This window comes from Eubalaena glacialis, chromosome 7 (genome assembly GCF_028564815.1).
Source record: "Eubalaena glacialis isolate mEubGla1 chromosome 7, mEubGla1.1.hap2.+ XY, whole genome shotgun sequence".
Taxonomy (NCBI): Eukaryota; Metazoa; Chordata; class Mammalia; order Artiodactyla; family Balaenidae; genus Eubalaena; species Eubalaena glacialis.
In genome coordinates this window covers 56,720,561-56,733,207 of record NC_083722.1, presented here as the reverse complement: position 1 = coordinate 56,733,207, position 12,647 = coordinate 56,720,561, and the positions used below count along the sequence as shown (strand labels likewise).

The 12,647-nt window shown below is 36.9% G+C and overlaps 1 protein-coding gene across 5 annotated transcripts in view; it reads right to left on the bottom strand.

The window, feature by feature from the left end:
• Positions 1 to 12,647, bottom strand: part of ZCWPW2 (zinc finger CW-type and PWWP domain containing 2) — a 164,554-nt gene that overhangs the window by 151,427 nt on the left and 480 nt on the right. Inside the window, exon 1 of one of the 5 annotated variants that reach the window (XM_061196449.1) lies at positions 12,532 to 12,610. The exons of the other annotated variants lie outside the window; for them this stretch is intronic. The gene's annotated coding sequence lies outside the window, so the exon portion shown is untranslated. Of the gene's footprint in view, positions 1 to 12,531; positions 12,611 to 12,647 lie in introns of those variants that run through there. 5 annotated transcript variants of the gene reach the window in all.

Here is a 12,647-nt window from a genome sequence, read left to right as displayed (position 1 = left end):
TCAATAAGTGGTGCTGGGAAAACTGGACAGCTACATGTAAAAGAATGAAATTAGAACACGCCCTAACACCATGCACAAAAATAAACTCTAAATGGATTAAAGACATAAATGTAAGGCCAGACACTATCAAACTCTTAGAGGAAAACATACGAAGAACACTTTTTGACATAAATCACAGAAAGATCCTTTTTGACCCACCTCCTAGAGAAATGGAAATAAAAACAAAAATAAACAAATGGGACCTAATGAAACTTAAAAGCTTTTGCACAGCAAAGGAAACCATAAACAAGACAAAAAGACAATGACATAAATCACAGAAAGATCCTTTTTGACCCACTTCCTAGAGAAATGGAAATAAAAACAAAAATAAACAAATGGGACCTAATGAAACTTAAAAGCTTTTGCACAGCAAAGGAAACCATAAACAAGACAAAAAGACAATGACATTAATCACAGAAAGATCCTTTTTGACCAACCTCCTAGAGAAATGGAAATAAAAACAAAAACAAATGGGACCTAATGAAACTTAAAAGCTTTTGCACAGCAAAGGAAACCATAAACAAGACCAAAAGACAACCCTCAGAATGGGAGAAAATATTTGCAAACGAAGCAACTGACAAAGGATTAATCGCCAAAATATACAAGCAGCTCATGCAGCTCAATATCAAAAAAACAAACAATCCAATACAAAAATGGGCAGAAGACCTAAATAGACATTTCTCCAAAGAAGATATACAGATTGCCAACAAACACATGGAAGGATGCTCAACATAACTAATCATCAGAGAAATGCAAACCAAAACCACAATGAGGTATCACCTCACACCGGTCAGAGTGGCCATCACCAAAAAGTCTACAAACAATAAATGCTGGAGAGGGTGTGGAGAAAAGGGAACCCTCTTGCACTGTTGGTGGGAATGTAAATTGATACAGCCACTGTGGAGAACAGTATGGAGGCTCCTTAAAAAACTAAAAATAGAACTACCATACAACCCAGCACTCCCACTACTGGGCATATACCCTGAGAAAACCATAATTCAAAAAGAGTCAAGTACCACAATATTCATTGCAGCACTATTTATAATAGCCAGGACATGGAAGCAACCTAAGTGTCCATCGACAGATGAATGGATAAAGAAGATGTGGCACATATATACAATGGAATATTACTCAGCCATAAAAAGAAACAAAATTGAGTTATTTGTAGTGAGGTGGATGGACCTAGAGTCTGTCATACTGAGTGAAGTAAGTCAGAAAGAGAAAAACAAATACTGTATGCTAACACATATATATGGAATCTAAAAAAAAAAAAATGTTTCTGATGAACCTAGGGGTAGGGCAGGAATAAAGACGCAGACGTAGAGAATGGACTTGAGGACACAGGGAGGGGGAAAGGTAAGCTGGGACAAAGTGAAAGAGTAGCACTGACATATATACACTACCAAATGTAAAATAGATAGCTAGTGGGAAGCAGCTGCATAGCACAGGGAGATCAGCTCGGTGCTTTGTGACCACCTGGAGGGGTGGAATAGGGAGGGAGGGAGGGAGACGCAAGAGGGAGGGGATATGGTAATATATGTATACGTATAGCTGATTCACTTTGTTATACAGCAGAAACTAACACAACATTGTAAAGCAATTATACTCCAAAAAAGATATTAAAAAAAAATAAAGATAAGAGAAAAAAAAAAAAAAACACACATGCACCCCAATTCATTGCAGCACTATTTACAATAACCAGGTCATGGAAGCAACCTAAATGCCCATCGACAGACGAATGGATAAAGAACATGTGGTACATATACACAATGGAATATTAGTCAGCCATAAAAAGGAACAAAATTGGGACATTTGTAGAGACATGGATGGACCTAGAGACTGTCATGGACCTAGAGTGGACCTAGATGGACCTAGAGTGAAGTAAGTCAGAAAGAGAGAAACAAATATCGTATATTAACACATATATGTGGAATCTAGAAAAATGGTACAGATGAACCGGTATGCAAGGCAGAAATAGAGACACAGATGTAGGGAACAAACATATGGACACCAAGGTGGGAAAGCAGGGGGTTGGTGGTGGTGCGGTGAATTGGGAGATTGGGATTGACATATATATGCTAATATGTATAAAATAGATACTAATAAGAATGTGCTACATAAAAAATAATTTAATTTAAAAACAAAGGAATACAGCCTTGGTCGTCGAGGTCTTGAATCTGAGCTGCTGATTCTTGGAGGATATTATGTAGTCATGCCTATTGGTACCACTACAAATTCAGAGACTTCAACCTCAGATGAGCCCTCAGCACATCTTTAAGGCTATCCTTTTTATGTATTCTCTTTCCTCTTGCAATTCTTCAGTGATTATTCTAAACCTTTTTAAATCTCAGACCATTCTCCTCATTCTCAAAAGATAAACTTTCCTCCTACATTACAAGGATAATCTCTGTCATTTCTCAACTCAATACCTAAAGGCTTATCTAAAACTGTTCTCTCACTTCCTTGCTGCTGTTTCAGACCTCAATTCTATTTTCTTTGTTCTAAAATACTTCTTGTGGGTTTGCTATGAGCCAGACAATGCTAAAGGAAAGACAAAATTCCTCTCCTCAAGTAACATTAAGTGCTATTATGAGACCAATGCAGAATGATTTGGAAGTGTATGGGGCACACCTGAGACTTCCAGGTAGGGGGTGTGTCAGGCTACTGAGAAGAGGTGATGTCTAAGCCAATCTGAAAAATTACTGAGTAAGAGTCAATGCCCCTACTGTGTGCCCCCAGCAATCTCTACCCCCTCTCCATGCTGCTCAACACATTGTATTATAGTTTATTTAATGAGGTCCTCTACAAGACAAGGAAAATCCACTGGCAAGTCAATCTATCTTGTTAACCACTGTATCCCTAGCACTTAAAAGAATACTTGCCAAAGAGAAGCACTGAGTGAATATTTATATTATGAAATAATGAAAATAGTATGAACTTCAGCGTTAAGGCTGTCCTAAATAGTACCGATATTCAAATTATTTAAAAACTAGTATGGCTGTGTGCGTATCAGTTGAATATGATTCGTAGCTCTGGATTTAAATTTTGGCTCCATTTCCTATGAGATTTTTAAATTAAGGCAAACCAGTTAAATAATCTATCATTTTATCATCTGTACATGTTGATGGTAATAATAGTATAATTCATAGAATGGTTTTAATGATGAAATGAAACAGCATATGAAAAAACCCATTTCAGTGCTGGTACACTAAATACATATAATAAGTGTTTGACTTCCTTTCTAGACTGCTTTTAAATGAGCTATATTTATAGTTAGATAAGAAAATTAAAATATGCAGAAACCAATGCATAATGAGAGCACTCTATTCTGTCTTTCCTTCATGATTTTTCTCAAGTGCTCAAGTTAACAAATGATTAGGTAGTTTGCTTCTAAACTTAAAATGCATTTATCCTTAATCTTCCCTATAATGTAAATTTAAAATTTGCTGTTCATTCATACCTAATTAACCAATTTGTGCCTGTATGTCAACCTTAGATTATATTTAACAATTCAACAGGAATTTAAGAGCCTATTATTCTGTGCAAAGTTGTAATTTATCTTTATCATTCAGGGACTACTTTATGCAGATACTGCTGGGTAGCTTCTAGCTCAATAAATGCTCCAAGATGCTTATTATTTTCTTTTCTTTTTTTGTTTTAATAATGAGGATAACTGATGGATTTCACCCAAAATAAGAAATCAAAGTATTGATAGAATGGAAAGAAACAGCTTACTGGCATATTTAAAGGATGGTATCTTTTGCAGCTTTAAATTGTTTCCAGGAAAAAGTTAACAAATAAGTAGAAATCTGATAAATTGTGCTAAATGCCAACTTTAAACCTTAGTAATCAGTTTATATGCTTTATGTCTATATTGGATGGCTGCAAGAATCCCAGTATTTTGTATTATTCAGTATATTGAGACTTGTGAGAATAAAAGAACAGATCGAACAAGAATAATTAAGTTCTTCAGGGTGGCTACCAAATGCAATACTGTTATAAAAAGATTAGAATTGTATCAGTAGGTTGAACAAGGAGAGTATTAATTTCAGAGCAGCTTAGTTATTTCTCCCTACATGTGCCCATTCTCAATTGACCTTTATCTAAGCTATATTGTCATGTAAGTCACACAGCTGATTTGCTTAAAGGTAAAATTTCTTCCACTAATATTGCAGAAGAATAGTCTTCAATTAAGTTGACCATGTCCTTTAAATCACAAGACATGGAAACAGAATCTGAAGCTAATTTAATTAGAGAATTTCAACTTGCCATTCAAAATTATTTATATATTATATTATTTATATATTGTCAGTTATTTTCCTCATTTCAGAAATGTGGCATAATTCTAATTAAAAAAAGAGTGATAACTTTTTTACTCTGGGTTCTAGTAACTATATAATTAATGTTTCAAAAGTCACTACACAAATGTTAAGAAAAGGAATCTATCAATAAAGAGTTTTAAAATGAGAATGTGAAAATGGAATTAACTTAAATTGCATAATACAAAACTAAGAGTATGCTTCTTCTACATATCACATCTAAAATCGCAAAGTAAGCATAACACACTGAGAACAGGAGTAAGTTGGAATTCCTACCCTGGAAAGAAACAAACTAAAGGCTTTTCCCACTTTGTCTAATTTTCTTTTCAATTTCTTTGGAGAGGGTCCTCTCCGCCTTTGTTCTGAGAGGAGAGCCTGGACGGCTTGTCTTTGTGCATGAGACGGGGAAGACAAAAAAGCAAATTAGTTTCATGAAAGACTTCCAAAAATGTCATATCCATTCTCCATCTTTCATTTAGGGCCTTCAGGGCCTCATCATGATCTTTCTGGGAGGGTTGATTCCTATCTCCACTGTGGACTCTTCTCCAGTATATTCTGTGCTAAAGCTTCCTGGGTTCCACTTCATTTCCTGAGAGGTTCATACCTGGTTTCTCTCAGAATATTTGTTGAAATCCTTTGTCCTCTGATGACTCCCCACCTCTTTCTTTTTCTGTTATGTGTATATATTTTTTACTCTTTAACTCCAATCTTAATGGAAGGAAAAGATATAAATAAATCAGTCTGTAATCTCAAACAGAACTCAACAATTTGCTTTCTTAACAACATATTGTGAACATTTCCTCATATCATTAAATGTCTACACTATTTAAGCATAGGCATTATTTTAGTTTTGAAGCTAAAATTATATTTTAAAAAAATTTTTAAATGTTTATTTGTCTGCATTGGATCTTAGTTGTGGCATGCGGTATCTTTCATTGTGGCGTGCGGACTCTCTAGTTGTGGTGTGCAGGCTCCAGGCGCGCAGGCTCAGTAGTTGCGGCATGCGGGCTCTAGAGCGCACAGGCTTAGTTGCCCTGCAGCATGTGGGGTCTTAGTTCCCCGACCAGGGATTGAACCTGCGTCCCCTGCATTGGAAGGCAGATTCTTAACCACTGGATCACCAGGGAAGTCCCTAAAATTATATTCTTTATTTACTCTTCAATTATGAATTAGACAATTCTAATGAAATTCAGAGTAAAGATCACAGTATTTGTCCAATATTGGAGTCACTAGATAATGATTTTTTAATATTTTATTAGTGATTGATTTAGAGACCTTTAGTTACCCATTTTTTCTTTTGTTGCCTATGCTTTTGGTGTCACATCCAAGAAACTGCCAAATCTAATGTCATGAAGCCCTCCCCCTATTTTTCTTCTAAGTGTGTTATAGTTTTAGCTGTTACATTTAGGTCTTTGATCCATTTTGATTTAATTTTTACAGTGTGAGGTAAGGGTCAAACTTCATTGTTTTGCATACGAATATTCAGTTTTCCCAACCACATTTCCACATGGGATGGTCTTGGCACATCTGTTGAAAATCATATATGTGAAGATCTTTTTGTGCTCTCCATTCTATTCCATTGGTCTATATGTATGTCTTTACACCAGTACCATGTTTTGATTCTGCAGCTTTGTAATATGTTTTGAGGTCAGCAAATGGGAAGCCTCCAGCTTTGTTCTTCTTTCTCAAGATTGTTTTGACTATTTAAGTTCCCTTGAGATTCCATATTAATTTTAAGATGAATATTTTCCATTTTGGTTTTATTTCTGATAATAGCCATCCTAATGAGTGTGATGCTAATAATTTTATTCAATCATCTATTTCCTTAATGTATTTTTTTTTATTCTATGAGTTAGGGAAGCATGTTAAAATCTTCCAATATTGTGGGCATGTCTCCTAGTTCTGTCTAGTTTTGCTTCATATGTTCTGAAGCTGATATCCATTATCTGAAGATATAGGATCCTCTTTTAAATGTGATATCATTTTAGGACAAGTAAGAAGTAGAGCCATAATTCTCACACTAATGTTGAAAATTTTTTCGGGAGTTCCTCAATTCTCTGAGAATTTTTAAATTTAGAAAAGATGTCAAATGATAATCTAAGAAAGTAAATATTCTAAAATCATAATCAGGGTTAACTGAATGAAAACTTATAAAGGAGTAAAGATATCCAATTTCAATGTCTGAGCTGGCAGTGTTTATAGAAGCTGGTGACATTCAAAACAAGCTAAGGAGTCATTCCAGGAGTTTAAGAGGAGAAACGTAATGGTAAGATTTACATTTTTAAAAGACCATTTAGCTATCCATATAAAGAATTACTTGGAAACTAAAAAACAAAAAGTTAGAACTAATTAAAGGAAACTATTATAATAGATGGATAGGAAACTGTGGCATAGTAGAGACTATGAAAAAGATCCAAAAGATTAGCTAAACGGTAAAATCTACAAAATCAGGTGAACAGACTGGCTATGGGATGAGAGGGAGGGGGGTTATTAAAGCCAAAAGGGAATGATATAAAATGACTGTCAAGAGAAAATGATTAACAAAATATAAGTGAATTAAAAAAAAACACACATCTTTTTGTTTTTGGACTTTTAAGAATCAACTGACTATTCATAGACAACTGAAAAACCTACAGTTGGAAATTATGTCTGTAATTTTGCAAATGTTACAAAGTCAATGATTTCACTTTTATATCATGTGAGCTGTGAAATGGGTTTGGAAATTTTCCCTCTCTTCTGCTACATAGTCTACTTGAAAAATCTAATTTAATTTCTTTCTATAGATCTTACTGAAGTTTAATGTCATCCTTTCATTGTTGTTTATTTGGTAGCTTTATAAAAATGTCTTTCCTCTGAAAAGCTGACTTTATCTTCTTGGTTTTTATAGTGTATATGTGACAGTCACAAAATAGAATTATTTCTTCCTCTCTTCCCATTTTAAACAGGGGAAACAGTTTATTTTCTTCATAGGCATATATAGAAACTGTCATGAAAAAAAATTAATGGGAAGTAATTTCTCATCATGTTAAATTTCACATAGGTCTTGACTATGTGACTGATTTCTCTGTGATAGATTTTACTTCTTCATACATTAAAAAGCTATTTTGCCCGTTTCATCTCAGTGCCTAAAACAATGACACATGGTAAGTTCTGAATGAGTATTTGTTAAGTATTGAATAAACTAATTAATTCATATCTCAGATAGTAAGAGTGTAAGTATCAAGACTCAGAGAAGGGTTGCTCTTACTTCATTTAGTAAGAAGTGTAAAATTCCCCTTACTGGATCTTTTTTCCTTCTCTGTACAATCTTCCAACACCATCCTGGGGTCTCTGCTGCTGGTCTTCTGTTAGCTCTTCTCATATTTCTTCTCCCTACTCCTTACATCAAAGGCTTTCTAAGACTATTAAATTTTTCTTCACCTACGTATGTTTCCAAAAGAAAGTCACTGCATTTAGTTTCCATGCATATAGTTATGACATTCATGTTTATTTCTTAAAAAATGAAAGCTGTCAGAAGCTAATTCCTACTGACTGCAAACATTTCAAGTCAAAAAGTTATTATGAAGCACAGACTGCCTATCCAGGACAAGGCTAGCTGCTAGAGACAGTAGGATATATCCCTTTTATAAATGGAATGTAAATGCCATAGTAATTTGATATCTACTATCAACCCATCCATTTGAAAAGCACATGAATAAGATCTCCTTCCACAGGTAGGAAACTGATATTATTCCTTTTCTCCTTGAATTCATATTATCTCACTTCCTCCACACAAGCTTATTGCAACATATTTTAGTGCTTGAAAATACTTTAAATTGATCATATTTCTCTACACAAAAGAGTATATTTTAAAATTCCTGAGAACATAAATTATAAAAATTGTCATCAGTATTGTGTTATCATTAATTTACTAGCGCATTACTGATCAAATGAGAAACTCAATACAAATTATGATCATTATAAAATACTGTAAGTCAGCTTTTATTGGAAATGCATTTCATACAGAAATGGATAGCACCTTCTCCCCCCATTTAGGTCGTGTATCCAGAATGAATATTATCTGTTGTTAGAAAGAAACAGGGTTCAAGCTGATCCTATTCTTGTATTTTGTGTTCTTCCATTCCAAATATTTGGGAGCAGAAGGATTTCTGGTTATAGCAATAATCATTCTTCTGAACTACTAAGCTATGTACCAAAAATCACATGGGGTATGTCATAAAATTATTTTTAATTATCAGCTGACAACTCAATTGAGTTCTTCTGAAGCATTTTCAAAAGCCATTGGAAATTACTACTCTTGTGAAACAATTAGCTACCCAGTTATTAGAATCATTTACTTTCTAAACAAGACTTAGTTCAGATTAAAGGTATTGCTTTAATTGTAGAGTGGGAAAGGGACAATTACAAAAGAGGAAAGAGGAAAGCTGCCCTGGTTTAGGCACACTCTGAGGCAGATCAATTTTAGGAAAGAAACATGCAAGTAAACAGCGTGAAAATTAATAACCCTAAACTATCATTTACATAACCCTCTGGAAAACCTTCATGTACTTTCCAATGTTAAGGGTTAGGGATCCATGACGCCCAGTTTGCCTGCTGCTTCAGGCATACTCACAGATTCAGATACACATAGTGTAACAGAAATCATGAACTTTGATTCTGCAATTCACGACATTCTGTGTGTGTATGTGTATGTGTTTTGGTGGGGGGGTAGCGGTATGAGCAATGAGGTATGGGAGGAAAGAAGGAAAACAGACTATGTAGGCTCAGATACCAGATTTTTCATTATTGGTAGTATTTTTGAAACTGTTTTCTATCTCTGCCACTGAAACCATTCCCTTACCCTAAGGCTTTTAACCTGGATATGTGATAGGTGGGGGAGAAGAGAGGAAGAATGCTTCTAAGACATTAATGGATGAAATGACATTGAAGCTGATTTTAATATGAAAAGTGACATTGCTATTTCAACTTAAAGGTTTTGACATCTTAATTCTGTTCTGCTGACACTGCAGAGCCACACATACACAGTACTCACAAAACACAGGGCAGAGACACAGAAAACATGATCCCTAGGATGGTATGATTTAATCAAATTAAACTAATATAAAATTTAAATCACTAACCCAAAACTCGCTTTACAAATTTTCCTCAAAAGGTGTATTCTCTTTCCTCTAACAGTAAATATTCGTCACAGCTTAGAAATATATAGCTCCCATTAAAAAAACAAAACACAACAGCACTTTTTTTCGTTGTTTTAACATAGTGCCTAATTAAACAAAAAATAAGATTTGAAGCAGCTCTAAAGATGCACAATTGCCTAAAAACAGGAGAAGGAGGCTGAGCCACAGTCAAAGAGTTGTGCCAGGACCCATATTCTTTGTTCAGATATTGCTTTGAAATCCAACCTACCCCAGGGAAAAAGGGAACCTCACTGAAGCCAGTCCTCACTCTATCCTTCAGGAGCAGCTCCTGATGAAAAATATCAGGACCTTGGTGATAGGATGGGAGAAGGTGGGATGAGGTGGGGGAGAATCTCTTGTGTTACCTATTTTTTTGTTTATTACAACCTGTAAAACAGGACCTTTTAAAAAGTGCCTTGTGTCAAATACATGTTTATGAAGACCTGAATCGTTTTGAAAATTTCAGACTGCATTTGTAGTTATAGAAGATGTAATAATGGTTTTTAAAAAATTGTCCCAAACCTGGCCGGTACAGATGTTTTTTTGGACGACTGTAATTCACAACTCCTCTCTTGCGGTGAAATGAACATTCCTGAAAAAAAGCCTAAGCAACCTTCCAATAAACTTTAATGGAATTAAGAATTGCTCTGGAAAACCATCCACTCACCTAAGCAGCTGACTACTAGTTAAGAGTCTAAGGACCCCCAAATTCCTTTTTTTCTGTTATCTACTTTAATGATAATTATCTAACCATTTTCTTTTCCCATAAAATGTCCCTACCAAGACTGTATCTTTCATTTGACTTATCGGAGGTCTTTTTCCTTACAGCAAGATTGTAATAAAACTTCAACTTATGCTTATAACAAAGCATAAGTGTGGCAAGTTTTCTTTAATTATTCATTTGCTAAAATTAATTAAAGCGGATGCATAGGTGGATAGAAAATGACCATTTCCAGCTCAATTTAACAAATATCTGGATTACATTTTGTCATAACCTACCGGGCGTCCCACTCTCCCCGCCCCCATTCCCTGGCAAAAAAAATTAGGATGGGGGGCTTCCCTGGTGGCGCAGTGGTTGAGAATCTGCCTGCCAATGCAGGGGACACGGGTTCGAGCCCTGGTCTGGAAGGATCCCACATGCCGCGGAGCAACTAGGCCCGTGAGCCACAACTACTGAGCCTGCGCAACTGGAGCCTGTGCTCCGCAACAAGAGGCCGCGACAGTGAGAGGCCCGCGCACTGCGATGAAGAGCGGCCCCCGCTTGCCACAACTAGAGAAAGCCCTCGCACAGAAACGAAGACCCAACACAGTCAAAAATAAATAAATAAATAAATAAAAATTAAAAAAAAAATTAGGATGTTTTACTTGACTAAATTGATAAGCTTATGCATTCTGAAAAAGCAAAGAGTATTGTTAATAAGACCCTTTTTCATTATTATAATAGGGAAGTGTGCATTTTAAAACGAAAACAGACTGATCACATATAGTAAAATACTGAGCTAAGTCATCTTATTTACTCAGAGAGAAACGATAAAAATGAATTTCCCTTCTTTTTCAACAAGTCTCAAATTATTCTAAATTGTGAGTAAAGATTCAACATTTCCAGATCAACAAATCAGAAACCAGATTATCATTTTATTTTTGATGATTTTGGGGTGCCTCAATAGATTGTTAGCATTCTTCAAAAACGAGGCAAAACATACCTCTTGGTGGTTTGCTTTTATTCTGTAAAGCGCATTTCCGAGCCAGAAAAAGGATTCTTGTCCAAAATATTAAAAACACTGCTCTTATGTCCCAGCCTGATAAACTGAAGTGAATGGATCTTTCTAAATGATTACATTAATATAGATTTAAAAATATTTTTTAAATGTCATGTTAACTTTAAGTTGTGCTCTTTGTTCATAACAGCTGTGAATTTTCACTTAAATCTAAAGCAAAAAGAGAGGCTTAATAACAATAGAAAAATATTTTAAAGTAAACCCTAGAGCTGAATACATCCTTGATGAGCTGACTGTTGGTTGATGAATTAGAACTGCGACGCAGGGCTTCCCTGGTGGCAGAGTGGTTAAGAATCCACCTGCCAATGCAGTGGACACGGGTTCAAGCCCTGGTCCGGGAAGATCCCATATGCCGCGGAGCAACTAAGCCTGTGCACCACAACTACTGAGCCTGCACTCTACAGCCCAAGAGTCACAGCTACTGAGCCTGCATGCCACAACTACTGAAGCCCACGCACCTAAAGACCGTGCTCTGCAACAAGAGAAGCCACCGCCATGAGACGCCCGCGCACCGCAACGAAAAGTTGCCCCCGCTCGCCGCAACTAGAGAAAGCCCGGATGCAACAACGAAGACCCAACGCAGCCAAAAATAAATAAATAGAATAAATTAATTAAAAAAAAAAACGCGATGCAAAAACATCTTCCAACAGAACACTGACTTCAACGATATTTAAGTCCTTAGTTGACAAAACACTTCGAAAGGGCTGGGGAGGAGCATCACTGTTGCTAACTGGCAGTCAGTAAGGATAAATGCCCTATAAATACCATTTTCTCTTTATTCGTTTAATCAAAAATAGGCCTACAGCTAGAGGGGTTCTGTATGCCTGCGACCTCCAAGGACGGCCCCCAACTCAACTACTCGTGACCCCACAGCTCAGGCCTGTCCATCCTCTACCTGGCGCAGCCGGGTACACCCCCCACCCCCGAAGTCAACAGCTTCCACAATGTTAACAAGAGCTGTGTGCCGAATAACTAGGGGACCCGGAGCAACGCCCCGAAACTAGTCGGGTTGTTAACGGCTCCCCCGCAGGCGCGAATCGTCACGGGTCCCCAGTTCCCGGCCACGGCGAGGCGAGAACTAGAAACCCACAAGAGCGCTACTAAGCGGAGCCAACACGCGCTACAACGTTCGGGGACCCCCAAGCGGACGCTGAGGGAAAAAGACGGCGCTGTAGTAGGCCAGCGACTCAACCTCCGCCACGGCGGTTAACGTCTTACCACACTGCGCCACCGCCTCCGCCTCCCGCGTTGCCGGGGCCCCGCCCGTCCAGTCGCGGGAGCTTACAATACACGTAGTACGCCGCGGCCCCGCCCACCCTGCTGCGTATGCTCAC